Consider the following 16571-nt stretch of genomic DNA (forward strand, 5'->3'; position numbering starts at 1 on the left):
TTTTACACTAAGCTGATTTCCCTATTGTTATGTCTGTTCTATCTGAACATATAAAAACTTACCCAGTGACTGTGACTAACTTACTTACCTGGATTATCTTTTCTGCTTCAGCTTACACTTTAACAACTTTAAATACACCTCTACCTAGATATAACGCGACCTGATATAAAACACAGTAAAGCAGCGCTCGGGGGGGGGGGGGGGGCTGTGCCCTCCAGCGGGTCAAAGCAAGTTCGATATAACGCAGTACGATTTTTTGGCTCCCGAGGACAGTGTTACATTGGGGTAGCGGTGTATGTATATCAGTGGTCATTACAAGACTGAATGTAAGTGCCCCAGTAGGAGAGAGAAAGGAATTCTGGAGACCAAATTGATCTCATGGGAGTGAATTGTCTGTGGAAAGGATTTATTTAAACAGTGTATCGGCAATATTAAGTACCTTTGCTTCTCTATTTGTGTTGGAGAGCAAATGAAATATTTGACATCATCCCTAATTGGATATATCAACACAAACCATTGGTTTGTGGATTATACAAGGTATGTGTTTGCACAGCACCAAAATACACTAAAGATACTAGATGACCGGCAGTGAAACCCTGTTGTGTTGTAACAACTTGAGGGCACTAACTCAATTTTTTTTAAAAAAAAAAAAAACTGGCAATGACAGGAGACCCCACTGTGTCATCATGACTTACCACTGGGGGGTCTTCAAAACTTGGGAGTTTGACAATGTATATCCTGAAATTAAGAGACTCTGTTCTCCACTCCACAAGACGTCTTGGAAAGATTCACAGGAGCTGAGCACTGTAACTGTATCTGCTATTAGACACTGGATTGGGGAGGATGGAATCCACCTCCACTCAAATATGGGGAATCCACTGAGATGGTGTTAACTGACATTCCCCATTTTTCACAAAACTGTGGCTCTGCAGCTCCTTAACTCAAAGGTGCAATCTATGACCCTGACACTGTATCAGACTTGGCTAAAGAGGTTGCCCAACATGGGATAGACATGCCCCCTCCCTTTCTATCTTAGAGCTACTATTAACACTTTCATACACGCTTGCAGTGCTGTGGCTAAACCTCAGGGCATGTACCTGTACTGGTACAATTGTGCTCTAAGAGCAAAGTATAGGAAGCCATCTGTGAAACTGTCAAATTGGGAGATGGATATAAGTATCTTTCAAATATACTTGTGTATCATGAAGCCCTGTATGTTGATGGCAGCTAGTATACATTTGAAAAGCTGTCTTGAGTTTTTTTTTCTTTCATAGATCTGTTGAGATACAAGCTGTTCTACAACTGCTCTGTAGTCAACTTTTATTGGACTAGAAACAATAAAGAGTAAATGTCTTGTTTCCTCTGTAAGAATGGGATAAGTTCCATTGCTCCCAACCATGGGAGAGCTAGGATGACTGTGTGCATGTCCTGACTCCCCCTCTTCCTCAAAAAAAGAGCACTTTAAAAAAAGTTTAAGTCTGAGAGGAACCATACGTAGCAGTGCTCCCTACCCACATTAGTATTGCTTGTGAAAGCATGCACGGGACACTTATATTCAGATGACAAGTTCATTTTGGTTTCTCTTTTTCTGTTGCTGGCTCTGAGTAGTCACATCTGAAGGAGAGGGCTGAGATGATGCCTGTCCAGGCTTGGCTACCTTTGAACAGCCTGTATAGCGAAAGGGCCACTCTCTAAGGTTTTAAAAAACACAACAAAACCTCCCAGTTAGAAGTGACAAGTCCCTGACCACCAAGGAAATAGGCATATTTATCTCTGTTAGTGATGCCAGAATAAATTTTGACTGGTGTACACTGAAGAACCTTTGAGTCTTTCAAAACAGTGACTTGGGGAAGGAAGGGATGACAAAAATTGGGGACCAAAAGGCCTCTAATGGTCTGTCTATTCTTCTACATCTGGACTGCTATCCCTCTTCTCATTCAATAGGAATCTGCAAGGGGAAAGAGGTGGAGGGGATGGCAAGGGCCTGGCAACCTGCAGAAGAAGCTGGGAACAATAATCTGCACATTAGGACATGGTGACCCACAACAGCAAGAAGAAATTACAACCCAATTCTTTAGAAGTCTTAGGTGTGCCAGGAAAAACCTATCCCACTTTACACTTTCCCACAGAGGAAAGATATAGTCATATGTTGCCTTGGGCGTCTGTGGTTGTCATAAGAACAGTTTACAATACTCAGTATGCTCTTGACTGAAAGTCTATCCTCTGTTTTTGCCCCCCCCCCCCAATATATTTTAACTATCTATGTCTCTGATTTGGAGTGCTGGGCTTCTTCCCTTAAGAGAGAATTCCCTTGTGAGAGGCAGCACAGTATAACGTCCAAGACAGCCTGGGTCTTTTCTGCCCTCATTTGCCATGAAGCATCTGTAATGGCCATGCTGTCCAGTGAGGAGGCACAGAAGAGAACGCCCACACATACCCGGCAGGGATATCACATCACTTTGGCAGGAACGTCACTATGGTGTTCATGGACTGCTGGTTTGATGAGTACACAGTTTGAAGCCACACCTGTAAGCACTGACGGTGGAGCCAGGCATATGGTGTGACATAAATGCACAAAGCCATATGACCTAGGAGAGTGAGAAATCTTGATAGGTACTCAAGGACTGCTTGTGATCTGGTCTAAGATCATTCATAGTATGAAACCTGTCCCTTTGCAGGTAAGCCCTTTCTGTGACTGAATTTAAACTAGTCTGCATAGGAGTGAGGATGAACTTTTTGGTGCTTACGCTGACCCCCAAAGAGAAGTTGCAGCATTTTCAAAATTGATGCATAAGCTTCTTGGTATGACTTGGCAACAAGGAGCCAATCATCAAGTTAGGGGAAGACCGTGAAACCACAGCATCTGATATAGGCTGCTACTACAGAAAACACCTTGATAAAGACCCTACGGGCAGTAGCAATGCCAATAGGGAGCCCTTTGTATTGAAAGGGATCAGAGTCCAGCTTGAATTTGAGAAAGAATCTGTGAGCGGGATGAACATCCACGTGAAAGTAGGCATCCTTCACGTCAAGAGCTGTAAACCATGTCTTTCTCTAGGATGGATTACAGATGTCAATGGGACCATGTGAAACTTGCCTTTGCATACAAAACAGCTGAGATGGCAAAAACCAAAATGGTCTCCAATTGGCCACCTTTTCTGGTATTGGAAATTAAGTTGAGTAAAAACCCCTCCCTTTCCACTGAAAAGGAACTCGCCCTATTGGGCCCCACTGCAAGAGGGACTCTACTTCTCGTTTGAGAATCTTCTTGTGAGAGTGGCGCCCGAAAGGGCTGAGAAAGGAAGTTTTGAAGGATGTAGGGAAGTATGCTATTGTATACCCGGAATGGATGATGTTCAATATCCATATGTCCATTGTTATTGCACTTCAGTTGCTGAAAAAAAGTGGTACACAACCCCCAAAAGATGCCTGGGGATGGGATAAGGTGTGGACAGCTAACTCTAAATACTATTGATAAAACTCTAAATGCTATTTACAGATGTCTACATATAAGTTCACAGAAAAAGGAATAAAGCGGAAGCTTTGGACACTGGAGGTTCCAACACAAACCGTGTGGTTGTGATAGGGAACTGGAGAAATGGTCAGTCTGTCCTGCCTTTTATCTTCTTGGTCGGAGATACAAGGGGAGCTAGTGTGCAAATGCGGACCAACAGACACTGCTTTCAAAACTCTCTGGCTCCAGGGGCACATAGCACATGCATACCCACAGTGTTACTTGTCCTATTCAATCTGTCAGTGCCCTAAGGACTGATTCTGTGGCTACATAATTCGGCATTTTTCAAGATGGCAAGAAATCCAGTATTACCAGCTACTCTCAACCTTCTTTTCCAGTCTCTATCATGCTCGGCTTGCTTCCAGTTGCCTCTTGTCCTGCAACTTTCCCCACAAAGGGAAGTTAATTTAATTACAATGAAAAATCCTAGCTCTTCCAAGCAGCAGCACTTGGAGAGCAAAACACTGAATCCTGCTTAGAGCAAAAAAGTAGTGGAGACAAAAGTATAGACTACCAAGCTAGAATGCATGGAGATCAGAGAGAATCGTCTGAAGTCAGATACAGGCTCCCAAGGTCCCTGGGTACACAGGCAGGAGGTGGTTCCAAGCTAAGTAATTTAGGATATGTTTACACTGAAAAAGAAGACCCACATCACTGCCAATACTGGCCCAGGTCAGCTGAATCAGGCTCACAGGACTATAAAATTGTAGTGTAGACATTTGGGCTCAGGTTAGAATCCAGGTTCTTGAGACCCACCCTTTCCCTCACACGGTCTGAGCGCCAAGGCTTTAGCCTGCGCCCAAAACATCTACACTGCTATTTTCAGCCCCACAGCCCAAGTCAGCTGACCCAGGCTCTGAGACTTGGGGCTGCAGGTCTTTTATTGCACAGCTCAGTAGTCTGGAGAGCATAAACAACACTCATCCTTGAAGACAAAGTGAATAGCTCCTTAAGCACTTATCTATAACGTGTTTGGAAAAAAAGCTGTGTTATCACAGAGCACTTCAGTGGAGTGACATAGGCTGGAGGTCTCAGAACCATAACATCCTCGTGATTTCTAAAAATTATATGGGTGGCAGTTTCTTAACTCAAAGAGTGTTGTATCCAACACAGGGGAATTCTATACTAGACCTTGTCTTGGGAGATAAAGAGGAACCGATCACTAAGATAAATAATTAGTGTTGCCTTACTTGCTTACATTGCTTGTGTGCAAACAAAATAAAGCCCAAATGAGTAACATGATTGGTGCTTTAGAAAGAACAAATTTCACAAAGGTGAAGACTCTGAGCCAAATCAGTGGACAGAAATAATTCCAACAGAAAAACACGAATAACTGGGAATTGTTTAAGAATGTTTTACTAGATGCCCAAAAGTCCACAACCCCACACCTAAAAGACAATATTTGTTAAAACCGCCACCTAACTTACAGGGAAGGTGGAAACAGCTATCTAAAAAAATGGAACAACGGGGAAGTTGATAGTAGTGAATATAAATTAGAAATTAAGAATTGTAGAAAATTAATAAGGGAAGCAAAAGGACACAAAGAAAACTATATGGTGTTAAGGGCAATACACAGTTTTTGTTTTTCAGTATATAGTGAACAAAAGGAATCCTAACAATGGTACTGACAAATCTACCATTTCCATCTTGTAAATTAACCAATAACAATGCAGAAAAGGCAAAAGTGCTTAACAAATATTTCTCTTCTGTATTTGGGAAAAATGCCAGATATATTCTTATCGTAATGAAATACTTTCCACCCAGTAATAAATCAGGAGGATGTTAAAAGAGCAGCTATGAAAGTTAGACATTTAAAAAAAATAAATCAGTGCGTCTCAATAACTTGCGTCTGAGAGTTTTAAAAGAGCCGACTGAGGAGCAATCTGTACTATTACTACTGATTTTCAATAGGTCTTGGAACACTGGGGAAGTTCCAGAGGACTAGAATAAGTTAATGTTGTGCCAGTATTTAAAGGAATAAACAGGATGACCCAAGTAATTATAGGCCTGTCAGCCTGACATTGATCAGAGGCAAACAAATGGAATGACTGATATGGGACTTTATTAACAAAGAATTAAAGGAGGACAAGAACAGTGAATGCCAAACAATGCGGTTTTATTGAAAATAGAGCCTGTCAAACAAATTTGATTTTTTGATGTGATTACAAGATTGGTTTATAAAGACAATACCATTGATGTAATACAGGTTTTTGTAACGTATTTGACTATATATTGCATGATATTTTGATCAAGAAAACTAGACTGATACAAACATCAACATGGCACACATTAAATGGATTAAAAACTGGCTAACAACCGATAGGTCTCAAAATTTAATTGTAAACAGAGAATCACTGAGAAGGTGTGTTTCTATTGGCATCCTGCAAGGACTGTTTCTTGGCCCTAAGCTATTTAACATCATCAATAACCTGGAGGAAAACAAAATCATTACTGATAAAATTTGCAGATAATACCAAGACTGGGTGAATGGTAAATAAAGAGGGCAGATCACTGATACAGAACAATCTGGATCACTTGCTAGGCTGGGTACAAGCAAACAATATACATAAAATTATACATCTAAGAACAAAGAATGTAGGCCTTACTTACATGATGGGGTACTCTATCCTGGATAGCAGTTACTCTGAAAAGGACTTACGTAGAAAGTCAGCTGAACACAAGCTCTCTGTGCGATGCTGTGGCAAAAAAAGAACTAACATGATTCCCAAACATATAGATGGGAATATTGAGTCAGTCTAGAGATATATTATATTACCTCTGTATTCGGCAATGTCTACTGGACTACTGTGTCCAGATCTGAAGACTACAATTCAAGGAGGATGTTGATAAATTGGAGAGGGTTCAGAAAAGAGCCACAAGAATGATAGAAGGATTGGAAAACATGCCTTACCATGGGCCTCAATCTATTTAGCTTAACAAAGAGAAGATAAAGTGATGAATTTAGTCAATAAACACCTATATGGAACAAAAGTTAAACAGTAGAGGGCTCTTTAGCAGACAAAGGTACAACAAATTCCAATGGCTGGAAGTTGAAGCTACACAAATTCAGATTCAAAATATGGTGCAATTTTTTTTTTACAGGACAATAATTAACCATAAGAAATACTTCCCAAAGGGTGAATCAGATTCTCTATCACTAGTTAACTTTTAAATCAAGATGAGATGTTTTTCTAAAAATATATGCTCTAGTTCAAACAGGAATTTGGGGAAATTCTATGGTCTGCATTATACAGGAAGTCAGACCAGATGATCACAAAGGTCCCTTCCAGCCTTAAAAATTCACAAAAATAAATGGCAGTAGAAAACAAGTTTTACATCTATCAATGCGTATTTTCACCCAAAAACCATAGCTGTGGGTATCTGTGTGGGAAAACTGGGATGGGAATAAGGATATTTCATGGCAACAGAATAAATTAGCACTGCTGTGAAATCTGGGGTTGCTGCCACAGAGTTCAGTCCTACAGTGCCACTGTGTACAGAGCCTCAAACATACTCACACATGGGACCAAATTTACAGAAATCACTGAGGAACATTATTGAAATATGCAATAGTTTAACTATAGTAGAACCTCAGAGTTAAAAACACCAAAGTTACAAAATGACCAGTCCTCACACACCATGTTTGAAGCGGAAGTGTGCAATCAGATGGCAGTCAGGGGAGGGGAAGGGAAGCAAATACAGCACAGTACCTTGATAAACTACTAAAAAAAAGGGGAGGGATTTAAAAGGTAAGGTAACTGTTTCTAAGGTAAGGAAGCTAAGGTCAGGAAACTGTTTCTATGCTTGTTTCCTTTAAATTAAGATGATTAAACCAGCATTTTTCTTCTGCATAGTAAAGTTTCAAAGCTGCATTAAGTCAACGTTCAGTTGCAAATTTTTTAAAGAACCGTCATGTTTTGTTCAGCGTTACAAACAATTTCCATTCCTGAGGTACTTGTAACTCTGAGGTTCTATTGTATTTGAAGGGGAGGATTATTAATTACTAATAAAATGCTTGTATTTTGACACAAAAAAAGTTACTGCTTCTGCCTTCAAAAATCCTCAGGAAAACTCAGACCACCCATTTTAAAGATCCTGATTTTTTTTCAAGAATGTAACTTCTCTAAGCAGAAATACATTGCCATGTAGTCAGGATCCTGACAACTTTTATCTTGAAAGTACTAATTTGTGATTTTCATTAATATTTTTCAAGCACATTCAGTTTCTCTTTCTATTCTAAACTGGTCATTTTTTATTATAAAGACTACTGGCAAATTATGTGTGTATACAATTCAGTCAGAATTTATAAGGGCAACATTCCTCTTTCATAAAAATGAAATTCAGTACATTTACTTTACACTGAAGTATTTTCTTCCATTTCCTCCCCTCCCGCCCCCTCAATAATGGGGTCCCCTAAACTAGGACATCTGCCAGCCAATGCATCACAAAGACAGGTATCACCGTTTCTAGCTGCTGACACAACTGCAAGAATTGCAAAACTCACTTTTTAAACAGGCATAACTTAATGTTCCATTATAAATATCTTAATTCGTTTTTGGAATCTAAGTTAATTGCATACGGTGACCAGCCGTCTCATTTTTAAGCCCTGCAAGTGTCCCGACTTTTTCTTAAAAATGGGCAAATTGTCTCTCATTTTCTGTCTCCTCCCCATCAGTACTGGCAGTTCCTGCTGCTGGGCGGATCCTGCTCACCAGACACCTGCCCACCAGTGGTGAGTGGGCGGGGGGGTCCAATGGCAGAAAATGGGGGTGGGTGTGCAAGGCTTGGGTTGGGGGACTCAAAGACACAGCACGCAGGGCCGGCCGCTCCCTCTGTTGGTCCATCAGCGCAGCCCTTGCTGCGTATCAGCTCTCGGGCCCCACCTCTCATCCCATTTCCGGATGGCACTGGCTGCACGCTGTCAGCTGCAGTGGCTAGTGTTTGTGGGCAGGCAGCAGCCGATTAAATGTCACCTCTGTTGCCCACCATAAGCTTCCCCTCTCACTGTCCTCTCCATACTTTTCCCCCTTCCCCCACCCAACCCCACTGAGCCTCCATATTCCCCACCCCCACCGGGGCGCATTCTGCTCCCAGTGCTGTGCAGAGAACCAGCCCCTGGTTGGAGCACACAGCTCACTAACAGCCTGGCCAACAGTCTCCTTCCTTTGCCCCCCATCTGTGGCTGGGCTGGCACCCTGAGAAGGCCCAAGACACTTCAGCCCAGGGCACTGGCTAGGAGGAGCCAAGCCCTGCATGTGCCAAAGCCCCGCACAGCACTGGGGAAGCCTCTCTGCCCCTCAGCTAAGCTCTAGGGTGGCAGGGAAGGGATGGGAAGCGATTTCCAGCCTGTTTGCACCCCAACCCTGAAGGCTGAAGAGCAGCACCCCAGGCAGGGGCTTAGCTCTTTTGCCCCCCAACCCCAAGTCCTGCCCCAGGAAGTGTGGGGCTGCTCCATCCTGTCCTCTAGGCATCTTTCTGTGCTGAGCCACTTCTCTGTCTGGGTTCACTGAAGCCCCTACAGTCAGGTTCCCTGGGCCCCATTGCACAATACAGCCTTAGAACTTAACCCCTTCCTGCCCATGCTTTAACCAGGGGACAGGAGGCAGCTGGGTTATGTTGATGACCAGCAGCAGACTGGAAGTCTTAGCTGCCTTTTAACACTGTGCGGGCAGGAAGGGACGAGCTGCTTCCAGCCACAGGGGAGGGGAGGGGGCAGATGGGTGCTGCAAAGACACTGGGCAGATCATTCCTTCCCCTCCCCCTTGCTACTGGAAGCAGCTCCTGTCCCTTCCCTCCCACACAGTGCCAAAAGGCTGCTGCTGACGACATTCTGGTGTGAACTCTGACAGAAATCTGGGGAGGAGAGGCATGTGACCCCGCATGGCACTCCACCCCAATGTATTGCCTCAGGGTATGGCTACACTGGCACTTTACAGCGCTGCAACTTTCACGCTCAGGGGTGTGAAAAAACACCCCCGAGCGCTGCAAGATACAGCGCTGTAAAGCCTCAGTGTAATCAGTGCGGCAGCGCTGGGAGCACGGCTCCCAACGCTGCACGCTACACTCGTAGAGGATGTGGTTTACATGCAGCACTGGGAGAGGTCCCTCCCAGCGCTGGCGCTCCGACCACACTCACACTTCAAAGCGCTGCCGCGGCAGCGCTTTGAAATTTCAAGTGTAGCCATACCCCCAGAAACACAGGGTACCAGGTATCAGGAGAGGCAGGTCCATCCTTGGGGGCCCAGCTAGGCATGGAGGCCAGAGAGTGCCAGTCAGTGAGGGTCGGGTCGGTCTGTCATCCCCCTCTTTTGAGAGAGACGTGTACAGGAGTGTCTATGTGTCACCTCTCTCCGTGTGAGCTCTAAAGATAAGAAGGTAAATTAAATTAATGCAACTACTTAGTATTTCTTTTTAACAGGGTCCTAGTCAACTTGATGCTAATTTGAACGTTTGTACTGCATAGTTCTGATTGATTGCTGTTGAACTCATTTAATTTTACCATTCAGCATAGGGAAATATGGTCACCCTACACTTGCATGTTACAACAAAAAGTGCTACTGAAACTTTAGTTTCAGACTTTTAAGCTAAGATTAAGTGCTTATTTCCTGAACCTTATTAAAAAGACACTTTTAAAAATTTTTTTCATGTTTTAGGACATTACAGCTTAATAAAAACTTATTTATATACACACACAAGAGACTAAGTACACACTGGCATCAAGTCTTCAGTAGTAGGTTTAGCAAGCCAACATTTAAGCCACATGGCCAGTACAAGTAGACAAAAACAATTATACTGGAACAAAAGATATAAGTTCCCAATCAATTATAACTGACACAATAAACCTCTTCATTCTACTCAAATGTAACTGAAGCAGTTTAACTATAGTAAAAGGTGTGATATCTGGCACTTAATCAACTGGAAATTGACTGGCATTTCTGATATCTCCTAATACAAATCTTCAATCTAGTAACCAGGACTACTATACAGCCCAAGAGGTTATGAAACAGCACACTCTGCACTCTACTTCTATGCAAAAGAGGCAGAAGACAAGCAAGAAAGCTGTTATCAGGGATTTATTAAAAAAAAAAAAAAAAAAAAAGCAGCTTTCAGAGTATGTCATAGGGTCATTACAGATTCAGCCAAATCTCCTACGCTTTCTACATCTACAGTGATGACTGATGTTCATAATGATGACCAGAGGCACTGCAAGATCCTGAAGTGCCTTCTGAATCATCAAAGAAAGATTAAATTATGATCACTAAAAAAAAATGTAACGCTAAAACTATACTGATCTGGGTGTACACCATACGCTGCCCACAGCAATATATAGTGTCATAAAATAACCTACTGTATAGAAAATTTTACCCATATACACATAAGTGCTTTAAGAAACCAACCTGGATTGGTGAGTACCTGTATACTATTTTATACTTTATTCATTTTATTGTATGTTAATTCTTTGAATATTGGTAATCCATTGGTAAGTATATCTCAGCTAACTGGAATTTTTAATTAACCAGCACTCTCATTCCCACAGCATGCTGGATAACAAAGCTTTTACTGAACTAGAAAAAAGGAAGTTATAAGGCCTCAAAAAAATCAAGGGAGAGTAAGCTCCCTTATTTGTAATTTTATCACCTTTGGGTGGGTACCTACTGCTCCCTCCATCTAACTACTGATAAGTAGCAGAAAACAACTTCCAGAGAAGTGTATGTATTAATCTTCAAAACCAGTGTAATAATTTAAATTATAGGAATATTACTGAGCAGACAGAGGGAAAGTGACCAAATTGGTCTCTCAAACCTGGGTGTGTCACTTGCAGGAGTAACTTTTAATCTTCCCATTGGATGAAGTTGTGAAGATGGTGTATGGTGCAAAGGGACCATAAGTCTACTTGTGCTACCATAATCCCTATTTACTTACAACTGGCTCCTCAGCTGTCTGAAGAAGCTTATTTCCACAACTTGTTCTTCAAGAAGTGAAACAAGAGTGAGGTTGGGTCAAGAGTTCTCCTAAAGAGAAGTTTGTGACATGAAATCAGGGAACTCTTCTGGCAATTCACGATGAAACCATGAAAATATAGTACCAGCATTGCACTGCACATAAGGACTGCTACAACCTTGTAAAAAGCAAGCCTTCATTAAAAGGTCATCTAGATAGTAGTGTACCTGGATGCTTTCCTTTCTCCAGCTGGCTATCAAAAATAACCTCTAGGTTCATAAACACCTGTGACGGGTGTACAAATCCCATACTGGGGAACAAAGGGCAGTTCTGGTCACAGGAGGCTCCACCCAGCCACACATGCTGGGTGTGCTCTCAACAGATGTGTAGCTTAAGAGGACCCAGCACAGCTCGGTCATGGCAGTTTGTGCAAGGGAGCAGACCCACAGTGACAGCTCTACGGACATCCAGCAGGAATTTCACATTGCCATGGAGCCAACCTCAACTCAGAACTCGTAGCCACCATAGAAGAGACAGCAGAGTAGCTGCTCTTAAGTGGGGAAGGCAATCTCTTGAAGAGGGTACTGTGCAGACCATAAGCCAAGCTTTCACTTTGCCTCTGAAGTGGCCAGGATATGGTAGAAGTATCCCAGGGAGTAAACTGGATGATACCCATACCCAGATAACACACCTGAATTGCTTGCCTCAGGGCCCTGGGATGGAACCCAGAGGAGTGGGAGGGCCCAGGTTCCCATTCCACCAACTCCCCGGACTTGAAACACTGTGTACTACTGCCAACCCCCTGGACCTGAACCACTAGGTGGTATTGCTGACCACTGTTCTGAACAGTAGACAATATGGTCTAAGGAGACAATTCCCCATCACAACACCCAAGAAGCAGATACCAGCCCAAAACCGGTAGTTTGTCTCTTGGCTTGTGAACCACAGGAAGCATTAGTGATGTGAACATACTGGAACATGCAGTAAGCTTCTTTTAGGTTGGTAGAGTGCACATGCATGCACATCCCTGAATAAGCAGAGTTATTTCCAGGATTAATGAGCTACATCCTGAAGGTATCCTGCAAATAGGGCTTGAAGGAGCAAAGCTAATCAAAAGTGTTAAAAATGCATGACTGGAAGGGGCCAGAAGAGGATGATAGAGAGAGACTTTCCTGAGTCAAATAGGCTGTTCAAATAATTTAAATCTGGGGTGATCAATCAGTGAACACTTGGAAAAACTGGGTGGTTTTAAACTGTTTGGAGAAATCCGAAGATGTGGATGGGAAGCAAACAAGAAACATGCTCAGAACTGGGCCCTGCCTGGGACATTTTTGGCAAAAGAATACTCTAATCTCATAGTGACAGTTTGGAAGCCAAGGTTCCCCAACAGCACACATTTTCTCCCCGCTTCTAGTACTAACAGCCAAATCAGTAAGAAGATATAATTTGAGGGGCACTGTATCAACAGGGAGAGATGAGTCACTAGAATACTAAATAGCAAGAACTTGTTCCCAGATCATTAATTTGGCCCCAAATGAGAATGTCGTTTGTTGACAGTGCAGCCCATTGATCTTACTGCTGGGTTTGGCTGCACCACTGCAATTGCTTAGAAGCGCTATGAAAACAGCTCCTGTATTAAGAACATCCAGCGCCTTCCTCTGCTGTTCCAGAAAATAACTCTCCCACTACCAGACTGCTGCTAAGCATAGGGAAATGGAAAATGAGGGGGCAAAAAATTGAAGAGACGGCACTAATAAGAGCTCTGAGAGAAACCTCTCCACCTTCTCAAAAGCAGTCTATGTCAACAGTTAGGACAGTGAAAAATCATCTCCTGCTTATTCTACTGAACTTGGCCATCCTTTGTTAAACTTTTGCCCAGCTTTCAATTGACTTCTCTTTCTATTTCATCTACTGTTTACGCACTTTCTGGAACAGAGATAGTCTTGCCTGTTACTTGTTTTTACAGCGCCTAGCACAACAAAAACATGTTCCTTTGTGGGGGTTCCTAGATCGCACTATAACACAAGTTACTATGATACATGGTCCTGACAGGCCAAAGGGAGCTAGAGCTGGCAAACATAAAAATCCAAGAAAGGACACTCTGAGGAGGAGCCAAGAGAGTGAGAATAAAGTGAACAAATTAATCAGTATCTAGATTGAGAGAGCTGGAGAAAGACATTTGTTGTCCTCAGTGAAAGCAGCAGGGAAAAAATATGGAAAAAGTACACCCCATTGTAGTTAATTCACCATTAAGGCAACAAAATCTTTATTGGTGAATTGGTACTACGTTCATACTATTTAAGAACAAGAGTTCTGGAGCCAAGACCTATTGAAATCTCACCTTAACAAACATGAGAATCAAGAAACCAATCACATGTGGCTAAAATATATTACATATTTTATATAGCTACTAATTAGGCTATTAGTGGACATAATTACAGAGGACCATTCCCACAAGAAGGAAAAATAATTTATCTTCCTCTGGTGCCTAATACATTTCTGACCTCTGAAGCATTTAATCGAAGGCTGGTTTTTTCCAAAGAGTGATGCTAATACTTAGCCTCCAGTCAAAATGGAGCACAGAAAAAGGCTTAACAGCAAGAAGAGAGTAAAAGTTGATGAACCTCAACTTCTGAGTCTACAAGTCAGATGCATAGGAAGAACCAGACAGCAGTAACTACGGAAAAAAATCAAACAGCAAATGGAGTTAAATGTCAATCCTCATTTAAGTCACAACTCAGTTCAAAATCCCTAAACTAAAAATCAAAAAGACAGCTAGTCATATTTCTAAGCTTCGAGTATCAGTCCTAGTCAAACACTGAGTCAAGTAGGTTTTAGTAAACTTATCCATTCAAAATTTCTCTTCAGCTGCTTGCCAGAAAGATCACACCTTTTAGTAGAAAATTGCACAAAGGTTATGAAGCAGCATCTAAATTTTGAGGCAGACATATTTTGGCTAATCCCAAAGCAAGTTTTAATCTCCAAAATTTGTGGTTACAATCATAGGTGCAATAGTTTAAGCCATCATAACTCGTTCCAAAAGCCAGAAAGATGAAATTACTATTGAGCAGTAGATTATCTAAACATCACTATCAAGTAGTTTGCAGGTCCTTAGCTTCAATTTTATTAGCAAAACCAGTTAACGATACTCCAATTTTTACCCCTACACAAGGGGGAAAAAAGTCTAGTCAACTCATTGTAACTACCAACAATATATAAAGCAATAGACCACTCAGTATAAACAGTAACAACCATAATGAAAAACAAGCTTGCTTTGTTTCATAATTCAGGTCAACACATAAGCTGCTGTTTAAGATATTTAGACACTTGCTACTGGTTAAATGCATGTTATGGTACAAAGTGTTTCCACATCCTGATAGAGAACAGGTAGTTCCTTTATATATTTAAGATATGTTTGCATAAATATGTACAATTAGTGACCAAGTTATTGCTTTGTTGTCAGACCTTGATTTTTATGTAAACAAAATAATTAGCCAGATAGACAGTAAAGTAGGTTTGTCAGTTTTCTAGACTAGGGAACTGAAGACTGTACAGACAGGACTGTGCTCCTGTCTAACAATCTGATAAAGGACTGTACACTGTCACCTGAAACACAGGTTCAGAAGCAATCTTGTATATCTCCCCTGGCCAGATAAGATAGAAACATTGATCAAAATGAGGCTTTCAGTCTGGGGGAGGTGAAAGAACTGAAAATCACAACTACTGAGATACAAATTCTATAGTGTGGATCAGCACACACAATTTCATGAGACAGTAACAACTTCAGTAGCCATAACTTGTTGTCACATGCTTCACAGTCTTGTAGGGAAAAATAATTATAAATACTCCCTCATACTATTTCAGGCTAAGTTTTTTGACCAAGACAGCAAAGGCCTTACATTCAACTCAGTAACACTTCTCTGCATCTATAACATCATAACTTTTGAACACCACATCCAACCAATTCCAAGATCCCAGAGAATGTTCTAGGCATCAATGGCCAGAACCCTACTGATTTTATTTGGGGCAGAGGGGTGGTGGTGGTCAGAAAATGGAAAGAGGGAAAAACAGGGACACATGAAGCCCCTGATGGCTTGTTAGCAAAGCCACAGCCTCAAGCACCTATATGATTGTCTACAGATCATTCAAAACAACTGCATTCATGGCACCCATTAATGTCTCCCATAATCTCATCCTGCCAAGAGTTCTGTGTATCCCTCCATTCCCTCTGCTCCCATACCAGGGTCCCCCATTCTCCTCCTAATACCAGAACCTCTGTTTACACTGTCAATCCCATCCCCCGCCATCCCCTTGACAACAAGGGCTCTGTGTCCCTCCTTCTGAGGTCCCTCCATCTCCTCTCAACAAGGAGACGGGAAGTTGCAAGGTGTCAGAGATGTGGGGGGAGGGGGAGGGAAAGATGGGAGGGTGACATAAAGGAGCTTGTTGGGGGAAATGCAGGGATGCAAAGAGCCTCTGGTATGTACAATAAGCTCAGCCTACACAAACCAAAGCAGGGGTCTCAAACACATGGCCTGCGGAGTCATTTCCTGCAGCCCGCCATAGCTCCCCTCACCCCCTGCCTGCATCCCCCCAAGCGTGCCGCGTCCCTGCTCCTCTACCTCCCAGCGCTTAGGACTTTCCAGGAGGAGGGAGGAGAAGCAGGGATGCTGCGCGCTCAGGGGAAGAGGCGGAGAAGAGGCTGGGGATATGGGGAAGGGATTGGAATAGGGGCAGGGACTTTGGGGAAGTTGTTGGAAAAGGCAGGGCAGGGGCAGGGCCTCATGGAAGGGGTGGAGTAGGGGCAGGGCCAGGGGCATGGAGGTGGATTTTGTATCTTTGTATGAAAAAGTGTCAGTGATGCGGCTCTTGGGCCAATGTACTAGTTCTCATGTGGCCCTCATAGTGATTTGAGTTTGAGATCCCTGAAGTATGAGGAGTGCTCCTGCATACACTCTATTTAAGGCAAAACAAAACTGCATATGCAAGCATTTAGTACCATCTTCAGCTTCTACATATCCCTTAAGTTTTAGTTTACTAGGAAATGTATTTTAATTATCTACACAATTCACTAATAGTAGCCAAAATGCTTCATTATATTGGAAGTTTGTCATCA

At 42.4% G+C, this 16571-nt stretch overlaps 1 protein-coding gene across 2 annotated transcripts in view; it reads right to left on the reverse strand.

Moving 5' to 3' along the window:
* The window catches only part of FAM117B (family with sequence similarity 117 member B), a 79352-nt gene that overhangs the window by 60374 nt on the left and 2407 nt on the right, over nt 1-16571 (reverse strand). The window contains exon 1 of one of the 2 annotated variants that reach the window (XM_032775354.2): nt 6125-6208. The exons of the other annotated variant lie outside the window; for it this stretch is intronic. The gene's annotated coding sequence lies outside the window, so the exon portion shown is untranslated. Of the gene's footprint in view, nt 1-6124; nt 6209-16571 lie in introns of those variants that run through there. 2 annotated transcript variants of the gene reach the window in all.

Source organism: Chelonoidis abingdonii, chromosome 10 (genome assembly GCF_003597395.2).
Source record: "Chelonoidis abingdonii isolate Lonesome George chromosome 10, CheloAbing_2.0, whole genome shotgun sequence".
NCBI lineage: Eukaryota > Metazoa > Chordata > Testudines > Testudinidae > Chelonoidis > Chelonoidis abingdonii.